Genomic DNA, 23,853 nt, shown 5'->3' with positions numbered 1-23,853 from the left:
TCCCCCCAGCTGTAATCAACGACCTAGATTGCACTGTACCTAGACATGTCTTACACTCCTGGGCCTGTCTATGCCAAATCTGTGTTAATAATACCAGTGTGCCAGCATAGATACCTAGTCTATACTTTTTTTAAGGTATGTTGGGGACAGAGACTGGCACACTGGTAGACAGGGTCTGGGGACCCATGCTTGAGCATGTGCAGGCCCTGGGCAGGCAGGCAGGGCCCCAGGCTGCCATGGCACACTGCCAGGGCACCAGGCTTGGGGATCTGCACACTTGTAGGTACTGGGGGCTGTGCATTCCTTGGGGAAGCGGGTCTGGGTATGTGTGGGAGAACCGCCAAACAAGAATGTGTCAAATGAAGAGTGACTTCTGAAGGACTTTCACCAACCAGGCTACTACACTTGCAGGAAAATGAGCATGCTGAGACTGGTGGTTTAGAGAAGGGCAACCAGAGGATCTTTCAGGGCCGAACCAACACACCCACTTGGGAGACCTGAGCTGGGCTACTTAGCATTGACTGCCATCCACAAGTGCACATGAAAGCCATGGCTGCAGGGCCTGCCTGGCAAGGCTTACCACAGTACCTGCAAGTGAGTGTTGGGACTGGGGGTGCGCCAGGCCAGGCCAAGCTACAGCATCCGATGGCAAAGACCAAGCAAGGTGATGGCTTATGCGGTGCTGGGTCAGAGTAACCACTCAATGTGCAAGATCTGTCCCTGGCAGAGGTCCTAGTCAGGGAGCTAAGGAGATGTCCCAATTAGGTTGTGGTTCCTACTGGTGAGCACAAGAGCTGGAATAGGGATGGAGAACTTAGCAGGATATGGCTGCAGCATCCCTCAAAACTGGTGTGGACTGGGTCTGTGGTGTGCCAAACTGAACCAGCTCCAGCACCCACTAGTGCTCACAAGAGCCAGGGCAGATGTCGAAAAGCTGGGCTAGGTCTCAGTACCCACTGAATCAAGTAAGGGCTGGGTCAGGATGTGGGACAGACAGGGCTGGGCTAGAACAACCAACAGTAAGAGCTGGAATAGGTGTGGGCTGCCCAGGCAAGGCAGCTTTATCTGCCAGCAAAGAAGGTGGGCCAAGTCAGGCTGTATCAAGGACCTATCGGTATGTGCGAGATTTGCCAATGGGAGGTGATCTGATAAAGAAGTCTGGAACACTCATCTGTCAGGACACAGTCCCTGCATGTGAGTGGAAGAATCAAGACTGGGAACAACCCAGATGAGGTTACAGCACCCACCTACAGTACAGCCACAACACACATGGCTCAGGCCTGAGTGTGGGCCAAATTAGGCCAGTACATAACACCCACTGACAGATGTGAGAACCAGGACAGGGTACAGGAAAGGCTGGACTGGTAAGGCTGGGAATGGGAATTATCCAAAATGGGCTAGACTGCACACCCACCATAATGAGCTGGAAATGGAGGCAGACCAGGCCTAGTGAGGCTACAACACCCACCAGTGAATGCTAAGGTGAGGTGAGACATTTCAGACTGGACCTCAGCATCCACCAGCACACAACAGACCCGGGGCGGGGCGGGGCGGGGCAGGGTGAGGAGGGCAGCAGAGGTATGAGCCTGATAGAGGGGCTGTGAAGACTCCTCTACTGAGAAAATGCTCCTGCTGTTGAGTATGAGAGCTAGGACTGGGGCAGAACAGGAAGGGCAGGGTTACAATACCCACTGGCCTGCATGTGAGCTGGGTTAGGAAGAGAACCAGGCTGAGATAATTAAATAGCCACTGGTACATGCATGAGCCAGAGGTAAGTGCAGGCTGGATGGGCTTTGCCACAACACCAGCTACCAGGCGCTGGCTCTGGGGACAAGTCCTGTCAGGACTTCTAGAAAGTACAAACCCCAGGGCTGGGAGTGGACTTAGTAGAGAAATTGTGGGCACCCCTCTGATGGGCTGCAGGTCCCCCGGATGAGCAACCAGGACTGGGGGAGGGCCAGGCTGGACAAGCAATGGTACTTGCTGGCATGAGAGTGGGATGGATAGTGGGGTTGCTCAGATTGAGCTAGGCTCCAACATCCTTTGATGTATAAAAGTCTAATGGGATTCAGGACAAACTGGATCAGTCTGCTACACATATAGTCATGCACAGCAATGGATGCTGTAGGCACACCTGCTGGAATTACTGGGGACCACTCAGACCAGGCTGCAGTTCCTATTGCTGTGTGTGAGGGCTGAGTCTGTGGTGGGCAGGGATGGGCTGGAATGCAGCACCTATTGGTTTGTGTATGAGATAGGGCTGGGGACAGAACTGACCAGGTGCTTGCAAGCACCTGTGTGTGTGTAGGCTGATAGAAGTGACAGGCTGAGCCTGCTGCACATACTGGCATGCACAGGAACGGGGGATGGTGGCGGGCCTGGTGCGGGTTACTCCAATAGGGCTGTTAGTTGGACTCCAACTAGGGGGTTGCTTTAACTAGGCTGCTGGGAGTGAAGGCCAAGTGTGGTGGGCAGGGATGGGTTGGACCACAGGATTCACTGATTTGCGTATAAGATACAACTGGGGACAGAACTGATCAGGTGACTGTTACCACTCATGTGTGGTCAGTCACCTCTGGTGAGGTTTCTTTGGGGACCACCCTGAACTAGATCACTGGACTCAAAACACCAACCATGGGGAAAAGCACAGGATCTGTGGTCTGACTGTGGAGTGCATATGTCAAAACTGCCTCTCCTTAGTTGTTCAAGTCTGTGAACAGCTTGCCCAGATGCATCTGGGGGACATGACAAACAGTTCATTGAGGCCTGCAGAGGATGTCTAGTACCATGTAGGGCAGAACAAACTGGACGACTCTCCTGAACAAGCTTCAACAGTGAGAATCCAGGTGTGTGGAGACACTAAGGTAGACTATGTCAGCCAATGGACCTTAGAAGGATTTCTTTAATCTTGGAGAAACAAAATCAAGAGCATTTCAGAACCATCGAAACCACTTAAGCAGTACCTTTGGAACATGCTCCACATCAGGACCCTGGGATGCTATCAGGTGGCCTTTCCCATCCCAGCTACTGATGTGGTTGGGCTCTTGCAAGCTGCCCTCTCCCTTCTCTTCCCACTTTCCCCAGATACAGGAAGGAAAAAGGAGATTGGAGGAAGTTGTCTCATCCATTTCCCCCCATTCCTCAATCCTTTCAAGCCTAACTGGTAGTCCACATGGACAGGCATCCTTCTTAACATCATCAAAAATAAAATAAATTTATTATTTAAAAATGCACCTTTTCCTTTCATCAGTTTTCATTTTTAGAAAGTACTCATTATACTCTTCAAACTAACCTATGCACCGAGTCACTCAATTCTTACAATTTTTCAAATTTCTTTTATATTCACCCAAAAAATACCCTGAATGTCCTAATTTTATATTCCAATGCTTAGAGACAGATTTCTGCCACATCTCTGCAAAGTGAAACAATTACTGTAACTTCAACAAGTTGATCAACGCACTGATATTGTATTTAGTAGTGCTGTATTTAAACCAAAATAAGCACGCGAAGGAGCAGACTTGAAATGATTTAACTTAAATTTAGACTATAGACGTTTTGAGTCGGGATGGTTGTGCAGAAGGCTAATTGCCCACCATGTGGCACCAACAGACCCTGTTCATGTCCCGGCTGCTCCACTTCTGATCTAGTGCCTTGCTCATGGCTTAGGAAGGCAGTCAAGGATGGTTTACCTCCTTGAGACCCTGCATCCACATGGGACACCCAGAATTTCCTGGCTCCCAACTTCAGATCAGCTCAGTTCTGGCCTTTCTGCCCATTTGCGGAGTGAATCAGCAGGTGGAAGACCTTCTCTTTCTATCCTTCTCTGTAAAGTTTGCCTTTCAAATATGAATAAACCTTCCTTAAAAATAAGAATATAGAGTTCTATATTTGGACTTTTTTCTCAATTACAATTACTCAACAAAAACTTGAAAGCAAAGGAAAGAAGTATTTAAGACTATGAACAAAAATTAGGACTTTTTAAAGTCGATGATAAATTACAAATTGCTACCTTTCTTTTAACAGACCTATTTTTTATTATTATTATTATTATTATTATTATTATTATTATTATTGGAAAAACAGATATACAGAGAAAAGGAGAAACAGGGAGAAGATCTTCCATCCATTGGTTTACTCCCCAAAATGGCTGCAATGGCCGGGGCTGAGCCGATCCAAAGCTAGGAGCCAGAAGCTTCTTCCAGGTCTCCCACGTGGGTGCAGGGTCCCAAGGCTTTGGGCCATCCTCGACTGCTTTCCCAGGCCACTAGCAGGGAGCTGTATGGGAGCAGGGAACTGGGCAGAAAGTAGAACAGCCGGGACACAAACCAGTGTTTATATGGTGGAAAATTCTCAGCAACTACACACATAACTTCATTTGTAATTTTTACAAATGAAATCGGCAATCTCAAAGAATTCTATTTTCTGGGACTTGTCAAGTTGTCTGAAAACAAAGACCAACTGTCCAATATCACCCTAGGACTAGCCCAGAATGTCCCTCAGCCTTCAACTGGAGGCCAGAAAAGACCTCCTTAGGAGGTGAAGGTCTGTGTTCACTGCAGTATGTAGACCTACAAACGTAGGTGTTGCATTTCAACAAGCTCACAGCTTCACACACAACTTCACAAGAGGGGGGCAAAGAAGCTACAAGTGACAAGGGACAAAGAAGTGACTACAAGAACAAACCACTAAATTCAAACACAATTTACTCTTATCCCATCTTCAGATCATTCTCATCACCATAAAAATCCTGTTTATTCCATGTCTTACCAGAGAAAAAACTTCCTTCCTCCCAGTTCCCCTAACTGCTACAATCTGATCTCTCTCCTCCTGAAAGCCAAGTTGTTATCATACGTGCTGTCCACAAGTCCTCTCTTCCCATTCTCTCTTAAATACATCACAGTCAGGCTTCCCCACCTCATGCCAGCAAAACTGCTTTTACCAGCAACCAGTGACCTGATAATATCATCCCAATTAACTGTGCCTTACAAATCCCCATATTGCTTCTCCTACCAGTGCAGCTGATACAACCCCTTATTATAAATGCTTTCTTCTCTTGGCAATGTTGCTTTTGCCTATTTCACAGGTCACTTCAAAGTCGGCTTTCTTGGAACACCTAGGGCTCAGGTCTTTCCTGCAGCTCGCTCCTTAGCAACGTCATCCAGCTTCATGATAACTCAAACACCTCTTAACAACACTGCAAACTCAAAACTGAGCCGACCCTCACTTCTAGCAGTGCTCTCCCTCTGCTTTTCCTGAATCATCAATTCCCTCTCCAGCTGTGCAGTCCTAAACCTTGGCTACTTCTCCGTCTCCGGTCTTACGCCCACACCCATCCTTCAAGAAGCCCTTTCTCTACTCTCCAAACATATCCAGAATTTGATCAATAGTCAAGCCACAGTTTTCACTAGTCTCGCTCCTACTTTTAAACCCCTACAAACTTTTCTCCATACAACATCCTAACAAGCCCTTTAAAATCTGGGGGATAGAAGGAGAAAAAGACTTTGGAGAGAGCTCATCACCTCCGTGCTCAGACCTTTGCAATCCTGCCTGCCTGGACCCTCAGGTTGCACTCCTGAGGACACCTGCTACCCACACCTGTCCTCCTTCATACACTTTAGATACACTGGCTGGGCCTCTTTCTGTTCTTCCCACAAGCCAGGCTCCTCCTGGAATATTCTGGCAGGTGTATCAATGGCTAACTGCACCACTTCTGCCAACATTGACATTTCTTCAAAGGTCCATCCCAACTCCTAATTACATTTTAAACCACCTCTAGATCCTGGAAATCTTCCATCCAATGGTTCACCATCCCACTCCCAAAATAGCTGCAATGTTGAAAGCTAGACAAGGCTGAAGCCAGGAGTCAGGAGCTTCATCAGAATCTCCCATAGCGTGCAAGAGCCCAAGCATTTAGGTGGCTTTCACACATGGGCACCACATAGGCATACATCCTTCTCAACTATGTAAACATCATCAAAAATAAAATTTTTTAAATGCAAAAAAAAAAGATTTCTAACAATGCTTTAAACTAGCTAACTTATTAATAATAGGTACTATGCAATTTCTATTTCTCCACTAGAATGAAAGTTCCAAGGGGACAGGGATCTTGGTTTGGCTCATAATTGTCTCACTACCATCTGGAACAAGACTACCACACAGTAGGTATTAAATAAATGCGAGAATGAACAAATGCTTTTAAGCTTTCTTAATTTTGTAAAGATTTAGTTCTCTTCATTTGAAAGGCAAATTTTTAAAGAGAAGGGATAAAGAAGGACAGAAAGATCTTCTAAAAAATTATTTTTCATTGGAAAGTCAAATTTACAGAGAGAAGCAGAGACAGAGAGAAAGATCTTCTATCTGGCCTGGCCTGATAGCCTAGTGGTTAAAGTCCTCACCTTGAATGCGCCGGGATCCCACATGGGTGCCAATTCTAATCCCAGCAGCCCCACTTCCCATCCAGCTCCCTGCTTGTGGTCTGGGAAAGCAGCCAAGAACAGCCCAAAGCTTTGGGACCTAGCACCCACGTGGGAGACCCAGAAGAGCTCCTGGCTCCTGGCTTTGGATCAGCTCAGTTCTAGCCACTGCAGCCACTTGGGGAGTGAACCACTGGATGGAAGACCTTCCTCTCTGTCTCTCCTCCTCCCTGTATATCTGCCTTTCTAATAAAAACAAATAAATCTTTAAAAATCTATCTGCTGGTTCACTTGCCAAATGGCCACAACAGCCAGAGCTCAGCCAATCCAAAGCCAAGCAGGTGAAGGGACACAAGGCTCTGGGTCAATCTCCAATGCCTTCCCAGGCCACAAGCAGGGAGATGGAAGGGAAGTTGAGCAGCCAGGACACAAACTTGAGCACACATGGGATCCTGGCGCATGCAAGGTGAGGACTTTAGCAACTAGGCTACCGCTCCAGGCCCCCAGAAAGATCAATCCACTGCTTTATTCCACAGATGGCTACAATAGCCAGAGTTGAGCCAAGGAGCCAGGAATTTCTTCTTTTTTTTTTTTTCTTCTTTTTTTTTTTTAAGATTTACTTTTATTGCAAACTCAGATATACAGAGAGACAAAGAGGAGGATTTCCGTCCAATAATTCACTCCCCAAATGACAATGGCCAGAGCTGATCCAAAGCCAGGAGCAAGGAGCTTCTTGCAGGTCTCCCAAGCGGTTACAGGGTCCCAAGGCTTTGGGCCGTCCTTGGCTGCTTTCCCAGGCCACAAGCAGGGAGCTGGATAGGAAGCAGGGCTTCTTACAGGTTTTCCATATGGGCATAGGGGTCAAGTCAAGGCTTGGGCCCTTCTCCATCCACTGCTTTTCCAGGCTGTGAGCAGACAGCTAAATTGGAAGTGGAACAGCCAGGATGAGAACTAGCACCCTAAGGGGTGTCGGTACCACAAGGCAAAGGATGAGCCTGCTAAGCCACCATGTCAGCCCTAGTCTACCCAATCTTTAGTTTTCTTAAATCTTCCTGTGGAGCATATATCCAAAGGAAGCTCAAAGCCATACTTGTATTTCAAAGCTAATTGTAGCATTATTTACAACGATCAATATACAGAATCAATCTAAATGTTAGGGCTACTGTTATTTAAAATAATGATTACAAATACAAGCCATGTGACACTAAAAAAGACAATCTGATTCCTGAGATGTTGACTAAGTGACTGACACTCAAGTCAAATATACTGCATGATCAAGAAATGGTCCCCATGCAGGATACGAGAGAGCCTGACGGAAAGAGACAAGTACTCAAAACAGTGTGTGGCTTTAAAACTTATAGACTGTCTTTTTTTAAGGCTGGCATGACAGCACTGTGGCTAAAGCTGCTGAGTGCCGCACCAGCATCCATATGAGTATCGGTTCGAGTCCCAGACACTCTACTTCTGACCCAGCTTACTGCTGGTACACTGGGAAGGCAGCAGAAGATGGTCCCAGTACCTGGGTCAGTGCACCCACGTGGGGCAAACCAGATGAAGTGCCTGTCTCGTGGCTTCATCCTGCCCACTGAAACCATTTTGAGGAGTGAACCAGCGGATGGAAGATCTTTCTTTCGTTCTCTCCCTTCTTCTAACTCTGCATTTCAAGTAGACTATTAAGTTAAGCCTCTGCCTGAAGCACTAGCATCCCACACAGGTACTGGTTCAAGTCCCTGCTGTTCCACTACCCATCTAACTCCCTGCCAATGGCCTGGGAAAGCAGCAGAGGATAGCCCAAGTCCTTGGGTCCACCATGCATCCATGTGGGAGAGCCAAGAGACACTCCTGGCTCCTGGCTTGGGACTAGCCCAGTTCTAGCCACTGCCACCATTTAGGGAGCAAACTGGAAGATGGAAAATCAATCGAGATCTCTCTCTCTCGCTCTCTCTCTCTCCCCCAATATCTCTCGATATGTCTGTCCTACCCCAGACACTTTCATCGAAGTTCTTTCTCATTTTTTCTACTCTATGACCTTTTAACTTCATAATAAATAAATGGAGTCTCCTGTGGGAAGAAAAGGATCTCATCATGCTTCAATTTAACAATTTGTTTTAAAAACTCTTCCTCGACCCAGATTTCAAATAACTACCTTCAAATTCAAACAATGCCAAAATTCTGAGTCTATATACAAATGATGTATGAATTAAAATTCTTTTTTTTTTGGTTGTGCAAAACTATTGTATTTACAAAAAAAATAGCACAAAGTTAATTCAACAGTCAACGCACATGCATACGTTATTCACATCTTCAACAACAAAAGGAATTCTAACATTATAGGAGTGTGTTAGAACACTAGCTCCAGCGGCAGCTGTTAAACACTGAGTCACACAGGAAACACCAGAATGGGCAAATACTGCCCAAGTCAAATTCTACTGTTAAAGCTGGACAGGTTTAAGGCCATTCAAGTTTAAGCACAGAAATAGAAATCTTTTGAAATTCATCTAGTTGTGTTTGAATTATGTGACTTCTCTTACCACTTGTGCTCTTAAACTCCTGTTTTACAAAATCCAAAAGGAAAATACAGAAGAAATCAATACAATAGAGTAACATACAAAGCTGTACTTAAAATGAAGTAAGTAAAGCCAAACCGTTACAACCGTGAAACTTGTTACTTGTTGGGTGCTACTCTGGGAGTTAGGCAGTACATACAATTATTTTCAAGTAGATTATGTTCCTCTAGCGTGTCTTTGTCATCAGTGCACTGTTTAACTAAGCAAAAACTCTACACATGTATATTCCCTTACAAAAGCAGCAAAAGCTACCACTACCTGCAAAGCTGTCAGTCTCAAACGACCTAGAGAATGAAAGGAAGTAAGGTGTGGCTAGGTGATACAGCAAGGAGAAAACACGGCAATCAGGAGATTCACGCAGTTCAGCTCTTTTGATCAAAGCCAGCCAGTTTGCTAGCAACAAGGGAGGGTTTCCACTGAGGAAGGTCCTGAGGAGTGGGAATGTGATCGCCAGTGACCTCCGTTTTATCCGGGGCTGCAGCAGGAAGTTGCTTGTTCTTCATTTTTGCTTTTGCCATGTTGTTATCCCCAGAATCAAAATATTTTTGCCCTTTCTGCAATCTTTTTTTAAGAAATCTGAACCTCCAGGCTTTTGCCCTAGCTAAGGATACCCTGTTTTTAATTTTGCTTCTTCAGCTTTCTCTGGACTAGTCAGTTTATCTTCCATTTCCTTCTGCTCCTCTGTGGAGGCTGTTTGGGGGCTTGCACAGACATATTGCTCCCTCTTCCCAACACCACTCCTCTGGCCATGATTAAAATTCTTTTATATATCTTTTTATTTATTATTTTTTTAAATAATCTTACTTAGTTGATTAGGGTACAAAGGGTTAAGGGCTACAGGAAAGTGGGTAAGACCATTGTTTCCACACTAATATCATTATTCATTTTTTTTCCCTGTATCTGGGGTCAGGGAAGAAACAAAGGGAAAAGCCCCACCCAGCCTCCCACCCATCCCAGATCCCTGATGTGAGGCACACTCCGAAGGTCCTGCTCAAGCAGTTTTGATAGTTCAACAGGTCCGAATTGCTGCCAATATCTCCACTCCAATAACGATGAAAACTATTCAGAATCCACTGGCTGACATAGTCTCTTCATGGTTGGGGTTCTGAGATCAGCAGTTCAGTTGGAGGATCTCCAAAGAAACTTCATCTGAGATGATCCCAAACCTGATTTTTGTGTGTGCTTGCCAGTACAGGGTCCAGCACCGTTTGTTGCCCCAATTAGCTTGTGCTCATGCTGGTCGTTGCAACCGCTGGGTCAGTTCTGCTTCCAGCCCTGTCTTCCACTTGAACCAATGGGTGTTGTAGTCCAGCTCGATCCTACCCACTTCATATTCGGTCCTCACGCAAACCAGTGGGAGCTGCAGCCTAGTTGGGGCGACTCCCCATAACTCCCACCAGGCCTGCTCCCTACCCTGGTTCCCATGCATACCAGTATGTACCGCAGGATTGTTCAGTCTGTCCCACACCCCATTTAGCTCTCATACATGTCAATGGCCATTGAAGTCTAGTTCAATCCAACCAACCTACTATCCAGCCCACACACATACTGGCAGGTGCCTTTCTGTCTAGCCACCCCTTCCCCTGTTCTGGTTTTCGTGCTCTCCAGTGGGAGTGGTTACCCATGAGGGAGGTGCCCACTATCTCCCTACTAGGCACTCCAACTTCCAGATTATACACTTTCCAGGTGTTCAGGCATTTAACTTAACAGAATTAGCCCCCAGGGCCAGCCTCTGCCATCTGATGATGTAGAAAAGCCCAACCAAGCCTCACCCACTCTAATTTTTGCTTGTACCAGTTGGAACAGTCAGCCCCACCTGGCCCTTCCCCAATCTAGCTCACATGAGGCCCACAAGTGTTATAGCCCTGCCTGGTCTGGTCTGCCCCCATCCCAACTCATGCTCTCCAGTGGGAGTGGTTGTCCAGCAGGGGAGCCACATTCCCCTGCCTCCTCCCCACGGGTTCTCACATGTGCTGTTTGGGCGCTGTAACCACATCTGGTATGGCTCAACTCACCATAGCATTCCTTAATGTGCACTGGTATGCGTTGTGACTGAAACTGGCCTGACCCATGCTCTATGTTGGTGCTCGGATTCGCCAATGGTTGATGTGAACAGGTTCAGCCTGGTCTGCCTCCCACCTATGCCATATGTATGATGATGGGTATCTTCCTCTGGCCTGGTCTGGGTTGCTCCCTATCGTGGTTTTTGTGCTCACCTGTGGGGGCTGTGTTCCGACAGAGGAGTTTCCCAAGCTCCTTCTTCAGAACCTCTCCCTATGCCAGATCTTGCACATACTGGTGGTTCCATGGGCTAGCCCTCACTGCTGGCCTTCCATCCATTCCAGTTCTTGACGTTAGCTGTTTCACCCCAGGCAAGGCTTGTCCATACCCAGACACTGCTCACACACGGCTCAGTAGGGGCAGAGACCCAGCCTAGTCCGTCCTACATCTACCCAGGTTCTCCAGCGCACCAGATGGTGCTGGAGTCTAGCCCAGCTTGGTGCACCCAGCCCCAGTCCACACTTGTGCCTAGGAATATTGCAGCCATATCCAGACCAGAATGCAGCTCCCACTCCAGCCCCTGCACCCTCCCATGGGAATCCCAACCCAGCAAGGGTATACTCTCACAGCTCCCCAACCAAGTCTATCCCCAACCCTAGATTGTGCACGTGCCAGTGGTTGCTCTGACCCAGCTGGCTTAGCCCCTCACCTGTCTCAGCCTTTGCCTTCAATGGTGTGGCCTAGTATCCCTGCCTCATGAAGACCAGTTCGGGAAAGAGCCAAGGTCGGAATGACATGCACTCAATCCTGATTTCTTTTCTTTTTTGCAAGTTGAAATTTGCTTGGCCCTGCCTGGTCCGCCCCCTTCCAGTTGCAGCTCAGCCTATCCCACACCCTATTTCAGGATGCAGCTTTGGGTGGTGCTGCCTTGACCTGCCCAGATTGCCATTGGTTCCTTTACCCGTAAGTGATGGCAGGTGCCATGGTCACTCCTAGCTTGGCCCATGGCCACCCCAGCTTGCAAGCTAACCTGTGGGACATGTATTTCCACAGGGTTGGGCCCACATTTCCCCCACAGAGTTAAACCCCTGGGCCAAGTTCTCTCGTGTGCTGGTTAGTGTCTTGACCCTGCCAAACATGACCAGTCCACTATTCTACCACCCAGTCAAGTAATGGTACCTAGCCCTGCCAGACAGGCCCCCATCCATAGCTTTGGTGTGGACTGGTGTGTGGCAGTTAGTGATGCTCTATGCTAACAGCCCATCTTAGAATTCCTAATTAGGCTAGTGAATCAGTCTGGCCCAAATAGATCTTATGGACACTCCCCTCCAAACCATCAGGTCTCAGTCCCCACGCTTGCCCGAAAGTTTCATGACCCTGCTACTGGGAATCACCCAGAATTCATCTATCACCTACACTAAAACTGGCCTTATTCATGGGTGTCCCTAAGCAGCGATTTCATATCCTAAAAACCCCAGAGCTTGCTGTTAGGCGGCCAGCAGGCAGATCCTGGCACCACTGGGTGCGCTGCTGGCCCAAAGCCAAGGACTCAGTCACTGCCTTTCGGCAGTGGCTTTGGCCTGAATCCCCAGCCTTGGATCCGCCAGCAGGGGCACCCGTCCACAGCTGCCACACTGTTGAGAGCTGCAAGCCACCCCCAACCCCAAGGCCTGGACCCCTCCCAGACTCAAATTCTTAACTTGAAATTTTCTCTACCTCTAACCTATGATCTATCCAATAAATTAATAACTTTTTAGTAAAACTACTATACCTTAAAATCAGTCCTTGGGCCCTGGCGTGGTAGCCTAGTGGCTAAAGTCTTTGCCTTTTACGTGCCGGGATCCCACATGGGCACCCGTTTAATCTCTGCAGCCCCGTTTCCCATCCAGCTCCCTGCTTGTGACCTGGGAAAGCATTTGAGGATGGCCCAAAGCCTGGGGATCCTGCACCCACGTGGAAGATCCAGAAGAGGCTTCTGGCTCCTGGCTTTGGACTGGCTCAGCTCCAGCCATTGCAGCCACTTGCGGAGTGAATCGGCAGACAGAAGGTCTTCCTCTCTGTCTCTCCTCCTCCCTGTATATCTGACTTTGCAATAAAAGTAAATAATTAAATAAAAATAATAAATCAGTCCTTGTAAAAGTCAAACTACATAGAATATAAAGAGTAAAAAACTAATAAGGCATATAGAAAACAGTAAAATGGTAAAACAACAGAAAGAAGTCTTCCTTATAAGTAATCAAATATAAAGGGGCAGAGATTGGCTGAGGGGATACAAAAATATGATCCTACTAAATGTAATCTGCATAATTCTGATTGTAGTGTCAAAGGCACAACTCGGTTCAAAATGAACTGACAGACTTTCCACATAAGTAATAATCAAAACAGAGCAGGTGTATCTACTCTAGAATCAGATGAAACAGGTTTTAAGTCAAGGAAGGATGCCAGAAAGAACAAAAAATATTAGTAAAAGGATACAACAAATGGTCCAACAGAACTAGAAGGCAAAATAATTATAAATATATACAAGCCCAATAAATAGACATCCAAATAGATGAAGCAAAAATTGTCAGTATTAAACAGGAAAACAGAAGATTTGGAAATAAGATCAGCATATGAAAGGGACATCTGCATTCCAGTGTTCAGTCACAGCACTCTCAACAGCCAAGCTACTCAGCCTAGAATCCCATCACAATGGGATTATTCAACCATAAGAAGGAAGGAAATCCTGACATTTACAGCAGTGGAGCTCAGTACATTTAGTGAAACTGCATATGGAAAGATAAATATTGTGTGTCCTCTTACACATGAACGTTTAAAGCAGGTTAAGCCACCAGCTGAGACCCTGACATCCCGTATCAGAGAGCTGGCATTCTAGCTGTTCTACGTCCAATATAGCCTCTGGCAAGTGCACAGGGAATGCAGAAGGTGGCTCTGCTGACCTCCTGAGACCAAGACGGAGTTCCTAGCTCATGGCTTCAGCCTGGCCTACACCTAGCTGCTGTGACCATTTGGTGAAAACCGGCAGATAGATAGATCTCAATCTCTCTCTCTCTCTCTCTCTCTCTCTCTCTTTGGGAAATGAACCAGCAGACAAAAAATCCCCTGTCTCTCTAAATATATCTCTCTTTCAACCATTCAAATAAATACATAAACCCTTACAAGCTGAAAGAATGAAGGAATAAGAGAAAGTTGTATAATGGGCTCCAAATCAAGTCTGACAGAAGTAACAAGTTTTAGTGTTCCAAAGCACATGAACTATGGTTCACATAATTATTTACATTAATGAATACATTAGCATATTATATATGTTCTAATAATATGTAAAAGAGCAACTCATAGGTTTTAGGATTAGAACGGAAATTAAAAGACTGGGTTGGGGACCCAGCGTGGTGGCCTAGTGGCTAAAGTTCTCGCCTTGAATGCACCAGGATCCCATATGGGTGCTGGTCCTAATCCCAGCTGCTCTATTAATACGAGCTCTCTATTAAAAACTGGGGAGGAAAAAAAAAAAAACAAGTTTCAAATACAAGTAAAAATTAGCAAGATAAAGTTAGAAGAGGAAAGACACTGGTTGGTTTGTAACAAAAATAAACAAGTAAATAACTTTTAAAAACCTAGAATGAGCATATCCTAAATTATTAAATCTCAAGAGCTCTTACTAACAATATTCTTGCTAGTTCATCCAACTCAGGTGTGAGCAGGCAATGACCATATTTTTTTAACATTATTCTAACTACAAATCTTCCAATAACCTTATCACTGCTTTTATTACCAAAAACCCAGACTTACAATCTTCACAATGTTTACTTTTCCTATAAGATATGACATACAGACAGTTAAGTATTGGGCACCTCTCCCCAAACAGCTATCACTCAGCATAAATCACAAGAGAAATTAGGGGGCTCTCAATCCTGCCTGCAGTGCTGGCATTCCATATGGGAGCAGGTTCGAGTTCCAGCTGCTGCTGCTGCTGATAGCCTAGGAAAGCAGCAGAGGATGACCCAAAACACCGGGCGCCTATACCCACACTAGAGTCTCAGAAGCTCCTGCTGCAAGCTTCTGACCTGCACAGCTCTGGCCATGGCGTCAATAGGGGAGTGAACCGGTGGACAGAAGATCTTGCTCTTTGTCTCTCCCTTTCTTTCTCTGAAACCCTTTTAAGTAAAACTAAACTGGAAAAAAAAAAAATCTCTAAAAAAAAAGAAAAAAACGAGAGATCGGGGCCATTGTTGTGCCTCCAGGCGCTCCACTTCTCATCCAGCTCCCTGCTTATGGTCTGGAAAAGCAGCAAAAGACAGTCCAAGCCCTTGGGCCCTTGCCCCATGTGGGAGACCCCGGAGCAGCTCGTGCCTCCTGGCCTCCGCCTTGCCCAGCACTGGCCCATGTCACAATTTGGGAAGTGAGCCAATGCGCAGAAGACCTTTCTGCCTCTCCCTTTGTCCCTAACTCTGCTTTTCCAGTAATAATAATCATAGAGTCTGTTAAAAGAGAGAGAAATTAAAGGAGTATAAAAGGGGAAACCAAGCAGTTTTTTTTTTCAGCATATGAGCTAATGATAGGTTGAGGTTTTTCACACCGTGCCTTCACTATTTAATATTTAATTTGAGCATTTTAAACAGAAATAAACTACCAAATCTGCTTTCTGTTTTCAGTCTCATTTCACATGACTAATACTACTTTGTTATCAATCAGCTCCTGGCTACAACCATTATGAAACCGCTACCCGCCCCGCCCCGCAGTAGGCAATGCCTAAGTCACCTTGTACCAGGCAAGTGTTACACTGCTGGGAGAAAAGCAGCCAACAGCTGGCAGGCACTCTGGGTCTGGTTAATGCCAAATTTGTGTTAACAATACCAGTGTGCCAGCACAATTGCCTTTTTTTTTTTTTTAGAATATTAGGGGAGGCCCGGCACAGTGGCCCAGCAGTTAAAGTCCTTGCCTTGAACGCACTAGGATCCCATATGGGCACCGGTTCTAAACCTCGCAGCTCCACTTTCCATCCAGTTCCCTGCTTGTGGTCTGGGAAAGCAGTAGGGAACACCCAAGGCCATGGGACCCTGCCCCCATGTGGGAGACCTGGAGGAGGTTCCTGGATCCTGGCTTCAGATCGGCGCAGCACCGGTCACTTGGGGAGTGAGCCATCAGACGGAAGACTTTCCTCTCTGTCTCTCCTCTATGTATATCTGACTTTGCAACAAAAATAAAATAAAATCTTAAAAAATATATATATATGGGGAAGGCAGGGAATACTGGGGATGGGCCAGGACACACCACCTGGCCCTTGCCTGGAGAAGTGGATCTGGGGACTCGCTGAAGTGGGAATAGCTAACGGCATATTTGACAAGAGATGAATGGCTTCTAGGGACTTCCACAGACTTCCAACCACTGCACTCACAGGTAGGCAAGGAAGCTGACATGGAGTGCTTTAGAGCGGGAAACCAGAGGACATGTCTGGGTCAGGCCAACCCATCTGCAAACATGTGAGACTTGGGTTGGGCTAAATTGCATTGCCCACCACCCACTGGCACATGCAAAAATTGGGGCTGGGAAACATGGCTGGCTGGGTGGGGATGCATTACCTACCCTTGAGTGTCAGAGCAGACAGTGGGTCACAACACCCACCAGAACACAAAGACAACAGATTCAGTAGGGGACTTGCAGGCTCACCTCTGTGGGACTGCAGCACCTGCCGGAGAGCTGGGAGTGGTGACCTGCCAACTCAAGCCAAACTGCAGAACTCACCTGATGGGAACCCACCCAACCCTTGCAGGACCCAGAGCTAGGAGGAGACCATCCTGGGCCAGGCTGTAGCACCCACTGGCACATGCAAAGGCTGGGACTGAGGACAAACCATCCAAGCAGGGCAGTGGTACTTGCTGGCACTTGTGAGATCTGGGCCTGATATAGGAACATGGGGAACTGCCCTGCTGGGTCTCAACTCCCACTAAGGAACACAAGAGTTGGGGCCGGAGGCGTGTCAGGCCAGGCAAGGCTGTAGCCAACTACAGGCATACATGAAAGGCAGGACAGGGTGTGGGATGTGTCCACCTGTGCTAGGCTGCAACATCTGCCTGCAAGAACTGAGACTGTGGGCGCGCCATGACAGCCTGGGATGAAGCAGCATCAGCACACACAAGATGCGGGACTGGGAACAGGCCTGGTAGGGGGACCTGGGGACTCACCTGTTAGGCTGCAGCTCTCACTGGTAAGTGTGAGATCTGGGCTTGTGGGCAGACTGGGCTCAGCAAGCCTGCATCACTCCCCAATATGCATGTCAATGGAGTAAGGGCAGACAAAACTGGGCTAGACCCCAGTACCAGCCGGCACTCGCTGAAGCCAGAATGTATATGGGACAGGTTAGGCTAGGTCATGGCACCCATTCGGTCACTAAGATCCAGGTCTTGGAATGGGCCAGGTTAAGCTAGGGCATAATCCCACCAGAGGTGCCAGAGCGAGGGGCCAGCCATGTCAGGCTAGGCCACAGCACCCACCAGCACTCAAAGGATCCAGGGCTGAGAATAGGCCTGGTGAGCATGAGAGCCAGGTTGGGCTGCATCACCCATCGGCACACATGCGGGTCAAGTCCAGGCGCAGGTCAGGCTTAGCCAGTCAACAGCACGCACCGACACCAGCGAGAGACAGGAGAGGGAGCAGGCCAGGCAGTGTTGGACCGTTAATACCTGCCAATTCACACAAGGGCTGATGCTGGGAATTAACCATGTTCGTGCGGGGTCCTAAGGCTTTGGACCTTTACTGCTTTCCCAAGCCACAAGCAGGGAACTGGATGGGAAGTAGAGCAGCTGGGACACAAATCACACCAATACGGGATCCCAGCACTTGCAAGGGGAGGATAAGCCAATTGAGCCATTGTACTGGGCCCAAGATCAAAATTATTTTTATACTAATTAAAATTACTAGCATCTCAGAACACATAAAGATAGTAACACCAAGCTATAATTTTAGGCAATCTATTTTCCACTCTCAGGCACCAGCAGTTATAAAAAAAAGAACAGATTTCACTTAAGAATGTCCTTGAATAATGAAGGACTTACTAATTTCCCTAAGTCCCAATCTTGAAACAAAACACCTCTTTATACTCTGGGTGACAAGGACACATGCATTCAATGTTTGTACCACATGTTTGAATTAAAGTTAACTGATGGGCAAAGCGCTTCCATAACAGAACTGAGAAGTTGAACCAGCCTCTTCTTTCATGAAACATGACTTTTGAAAGAATGACGGCTATGGCTCCCATCTGGCTCCTACAAAGGTGTCTGGGAAAGCAGCTGAAGACGACCAAGGTGCTTGGGTCCCTGACAACGTGAGGAAGACCGGAGGAATGGCCAGGTTCCTGGCATCAGCTCTACCCAACCCCAGACACTAGGGCCATTTGATGAGCAAACCAGGCAGATGGGAGATCTTTCTGCCTCTCCCTCTCTCTCTCTTCCTGACTCTGCTTTTTAAGATTTTATTTTTTATTTGAAAGGCAGATCTCATAAAGATAGAAAGAGAAGGTCTTCCATCTGCTGATTCTCCTCCTCAAATGTCTACCACGGCCAGAGCTGAGCTGATCCAGTGCTGGCAGCCAGGGACTTGTTCCAGGTATGCAACATGGGTGCAGGGGCCCAAGGACTTGGAACCATCCTCTATTGCCTTCCCAGGTCAGACAGCTGGACTGCAACTGCAGCAGGTGGGACACAAACCAGCCTCCTTTCAATTAAAAAAATACATATTTTAAAAATTTAAAAAACATAACCATACTTTTCTGTGGTATAAAAATACCTGCAGGCTACTTATATAAGGGGAATGCAAATCATAAATGAATTCTGTCTAGATCCTTTCCCCAATATACTTAATTATATATGCAAATATTCCAATATCTAAAAAACAATTCCCAAATCCCAAGCTTTATGAGTAAGGGATCTCCACCTGTATCAAACACTGCACTCTAAGAAGAAAAATAAAACAAAGAATATTTAGATGAAAGCAATTTTATAGATATTCTTGAAACACGTAATATGCCGATCAGATAAACACTCACTAATACTGATGGACAATATTTTTGATGGCAGGACACAACAGGCAAAGAAAAGGATGATTAAAATAGCAGCCACCACCAACACGAGGGAGACAGTCCAAGGGTCTGTCAGGAGGAGCACACAGGCATCCTTCCGAAGTTCTCCAGCAACATCCCAGGACAGCCAGCAGCACAGGGTCTGACTGTTCTATTTAAAACTGACTTAACATGTTTCCAAGGCAGAAGAGTGAAAATAAGCTCTCAGCCCCACAGGAGCAAACAGATCAAAATGGAATTCATCTGCACTAACACTTCTTGGACAACCCAGGCAAAAAAGGTAGTTGCAGTAATGACAGGTACTGCAGACACAGCACTCAGCAGGCGGGTGGGCTAAATATCCTGCACCTTCTACGCTCATCCAATGCTCTAGATCATCTTCAGGACTTACCCCCATGATCCCATTTTTGGAGTTGAAAAAAACTGAGGCCTAAGAAGAATGAACAAATGGCCTAAACCAAAGGTAGGACTGAATCTTCGTCTGGCTCTAAGGCACGCCCCTTGGCTACCACGTTACAGTACACATGTCAGCAATCAGTGTAATACACGAAGTTTAAAATGCAGGGTCCCAAAAGTTCCTGGTTCCCCCTGGGTGAGTTTCCCAGCAGTACTCAGATCCTGCTCAACTTCTAGGTGCCGAGGGCCTTTAAAGAGCACACTTGGAAAGAGGGCAACTATGGGGGAGGTTTTTGTTTTTTTCAGTCCACAAATGACAAAATGTCATGTCTCAGACCAAGGCCTCTGCTGGCGGAGGTAAACCTATCATTACACAGTAGTCGAGCTGGACTTTTCTACAGAGGGCGACTCCAGTCAGCTGCAAAAGCTTATCAAAACTGCTATCACAAAACCTTAACACACCCAGCTGCTTCTGCCCCACTAGTTTCACAACTGTCCTTTCATTTCAGGGGTCAGCGTGAATCCTTGACCCTGGGAGGTGATTCCAGAGGACCCTCTGGCTGCACTGTGCAATCCACCTCAAGACAAGCGGCATGGGGAACTGGGAGACCCTGGAAAACAGTGACCTCCACCCAGACAGGGGGATTTCTGCTACTCAAGCAGGAGGTCTGAGTTGAATTTCCAGTTCCAGGTTGTAGCACAGCCCAACCCCGGCTGTGAGCCACGTTTGAGTGAGACAGGGGATGAGGACTGTCTCCCAAAAGGCCTGATAAAAATTTAAAACAAATAGAAGCAGGGGAGAAAAAAGCCTGCCTTTAGGAAGAGAAGAAACCATGAGTATAAAACAGCATTATCTCACAGTATTTCCACACTGAAAACGCTTACAGACCGGTCTCCCAGGGCTTGGTCTGATTTTTCAACATGTGGCATTTGTCTTAAACTAGATACCATTTAAAGTGCCTAAAATAAATCGCCTGTTTGGCCTAACAGAACTGAAAACATTCCATAACACAACTACCAAAATAACCTATTGGTTTTCTCAAAAAGAGAGCGAGTCTGTAAGAATAATTCAGGGGTTAACAAAGCAAGTACTCCTGATGTACAAAAAGAAAAGCGTGAAAAGGAGTGATTAAGAGGACTACTGGAGTCATTTCTGACTACAAACTATCGTGCATTAAACACTCCTGTAATTTTGAACTTGTGCAGGAAAAAGAAAAGGGAGAAGCAAGCATACAGAATGAGCTAAATGAGAATTTCAGCTAAATGTAAACCTTAAAGCACTTGAGCAAGCTACGTTTAAAGGGAAGTGGGCTTTTAGCTAGCCAGACATTAACAACTGCATTCTACAGCTATCTTCCCGGTACTGAAGGGGGAAAAAATCCACCCAATTTAAACCGTTCCCGGGGGATGCCGGTAGGCTGGGGCGGCGTAGGCGAGGGGAGCCTCTGCGTTCTGGGTTCCACCGCAGCTGAGAACCCGCAACCCAGGAGGGCAGCTGCGGCCAAAGTCTGCACTGTCATCCAGGGGCATCCGACTGGGGTTCTCGGCGGAAATGCAGAGGGCTCCCAAGCAGTGAACACAGAACCAGCTTCGGGGTGCCCATCACCGATCATACCGCGCTGCCTTTCCCCAGCTCCGCAGCCGCCTCTGGCAGGGTGGGTGGGCGCTGGCGGAGGGCGGAGCGCTCGCCCCCTGGCCGGGCTGCGCGCGGCAACGCGGCGACAGGAGCTGGGACCCGAGAGAAAGGGCAGGGCGGAGAGGGGGCGGCCTGCGCCCAGACGCGGTGCCGGGGACCCTCCAAGGAAACCGGGCGAGGGACGACGGACGTTTCAGGATACGCGCCCTACCTCTCCTCTCCCCCGCCCAGCGCGGGGTTTCCCCCAGCTCCCACCCTCGAGCCCCACAAGGAAAACCCAGCGTTACACAACCTGTCAGGTGAGGGGCTGCCGGCCAGGACGCACGGACCGCGGCGGGGGCGCACCCCGGCTCAGGATGGGGCGCTGGCGCGGCAAGTGCGCCGAGCCGTGGCACCGAGCTGGGCGCCGGCCGCGTCGGCGGCTGCTCGCAGGGCGCACGGCGGATCCCTCGCCGCCCGCCGCCTGCTGTTTTCATACAAACCCCGCTGGCCAGCGAGGCGAGGCGAGGCGGCGGCAGCGGCGGTGGCGGAGGCGGCGGAACCTGCCCGCATCCCGGGCAACGTCAGCGCGGCGCCCCGCCCACCGCACGCCCCGGCCAGCTGCCTCGGGGCGCGTGCGTGGGCGGGGGTGGGGCGCTCGGAGGGGCCGGCGGCGCGCGCGCCGGGCTGGGACGGGGCGAGGACCGCGCGAGGACCTGGTCGAGGGCGCGCCGCTGCGTGCGGGGCTGGCGGGCGCCCCGGGGAGAGCACGGGGCGCGCGGCTCCACTGCCTGGTAGCCTGCAGCCAGCCGCGCGTGGTCACAGCCCAACCGAAGCGATCAGCGAAGGCGGCTCCCCGCGTGCTTTACCTCTCCATTTCTCTGCGCTTCCAAACAAGAGGCCCCCCCCCAGCCTTTTCCCGGAACCCAGCCGGCGCCCACCCGCCACCGTCAGTCACCCACTGTCTGGGGCTTGTAGAACCACTGGACAAACGGAAATCAGTCGCCTTGCCTAATGCATCAGACCCGGGCCTGGGAGGGGGAGGTCCTCGTTGCACCCTGGGGACATCTGGCACGTTTCCCAACCTCAAGGAGAGTCACCAAGAAGGGGCTGAAAGCGATGTGCAGTTAACCCTGCCAAGCTCCTGGAGAACAACAGCATCGTGCCGCCTCACCCGGCCTCCATAAGTTATCTGTCTGGTGCTGTGGCTGACGGAATGGCAGGCTGATTTATTTCTCGGGTTTTTGTTTGTTTTGTAATATGCCTACATATAATCACAGATACGGGACTGCCACGTTGACCACTGCAGCCAAAGAGGAAATGTGTCCCGTAAGGCCAGAGAAAAAGCGCGAGCCACCATCTGTCTGTCCACGCTGTTCTGAAGTGTGCTGTAATACACTGTTCCCAAGCGTGGACATCGTTGAGTCTTGTGAGGGCGCGTAGGTCCTGTCTGCTACTGTCTGGCGGGTGGCTAAGGAATGCAGAATGACCACAGCCAGCCAGATAAGGCAATAGAAGGAAGGCGGGGAAGGCTTGGGGTTTGTTGTTTGTTTGTTTGTTTGTCTTTACCATTTTGCTTAGACAAATGGAAGCAGGTGTAATGGCGATTGGGAAAGCCATCGCGGGTAGCCGCGGTGTTCCCTGCAGTGTGTGCTTAGCACTTGTCCTTATCCAGATGCACCAGGATGCCATCTTAGACACGCCCTTTCCTGCTTCCTGGGCATCCAATGTAGGGCACAGTTTTTGAAAGGATTTCCAGACAACTGCTGCTGCAAACTACATAATCCAAAAACCATTATCTGAGAACACTTAAAACTAACTAGATGTGATATGCATGAAAATTTGTCCAAGACAAGTACCTAAATGAATCAGTCTGCGATAGTGTGTGTATGTGGCGTGAAAGCCCCATTGCTGTGGTTTAACAGCTGGGACACAGGTCCAGACTAGGACACACAACCATAAATAGCGGAGTGTCAGGTAGCTTTAAAATGATTCCAAACACAAGGTTTACTAGATAGGTGACACATCTTTGTGCTGTGATAGGTGTCCCCTGGAGAATGTGACTTTACACCTTCCCAGACACCACAGGTGAGGGTGTGGGGTGAACTGGCCTCTCCCACTGGGGTGATGCATCACACCTGGTCACATCCTAGGTGTGAGCTACTGACCTCAACAAAAGGAATTCAAAATCCACAGAAGTTCAAGAGTTGGATACTGAGAGCTCTACCACCTGCTTTTCCAAACCCCCTTTTCCATCACAGCTTGGCTTGTGACAGTGCCACACCCTAGTCCTGGAGCTAATTTCCCCAGCTTCGTTGGCACCGACTCTAAGCTTTAGAACAAGGGACCTCCACTGTGCTGGATGCCACTTCTGAGAACATAAATACACTGAGTCTTTTTTTTTTAAGATTTATTTATTTTTATTACAAAGTCAGATATACAGAGAGGAGGAGAGAAAGACAGGAAGGTCTTCTTTCTGCTGATTCACTCCTCAAGTGGCCAAAACGGCCGTAACTGAGCTGATCTGAAGCTAGGAACCCAGAGCCTCTTCTGGGTCCCCCACGCAGGTGTAGGGTCCCAAGGCTTTGGGCCATCTTCAATTGCTTTCTCAGGCCACAAGCAGGGAGCTGAATGTGAAGCGGGGCTGCCAGAATTAGAGCCAGCACCCATTTGGGATCCTTAACTGCTAGGCTACTGCACCAGGCCCCGGAGTAGCAATTCTTAACTGGGGCCAATAGATCTAGTTCATGAATACATGTGAATGTACGTGACAATCACAATCACACA

The 23,853-nt window shown here is 48.2% G+C and overlaps 1 protein-coding gene and 1 pseudogene across 6 annotated transcripts in view; both read right to left on the bottom strand.

Annotated features, from left to right (window-relative positions):
- The window catches only part of AGTPBP1 (ATP/GTP binding carboxypeptidase 1), a 180,809-nt gene extending 159,122 nt beyond the window's left edge, over window positions 1–21,687 (bottom strand). For 5 of the 6 annotated variants that reach the window (XM_058672392.1, XM_058672394.1, XM_058672396.1 and 2 more), the window contains exon 1: window positions 21,380–21,687. The gene's annotated coding sequence lies outside the window, so the exon portion shown is untranslated. The remainder of the gene's footprint in view (window positions 1–21,379) is intronic. The other variant, XM_058672397.1, reaches the window with a different exon arrangement.
- Window positions 9,028–9,677, bottom strand: LOC101518129 (cAMP-regulated phosphoprotein 19-like; annotated as a pseudogene).
- Window positions 21,688–23,853: the final 2,166 nt, after the last annotated feature.

The sequence above is a fragment of the Ochotona princeps genome, chromosome 14 (assembly GCF_030435755.1).
Source record: "Ochotona princeps isolate mOchPri1 chromosome 14, mOchPri1.hap1, whole genome shotgun sequence".
NCBI lineage: Eukaryota > Metazoa > Chordata > Mammalia > Lagomorpha > Ochotonidae > Ochotona > Ochotona princeps.
Note: the sequence above shows the minus strand (reverse complement) of the source record. Positions and strands in the feature narration are given on the sequence as shown.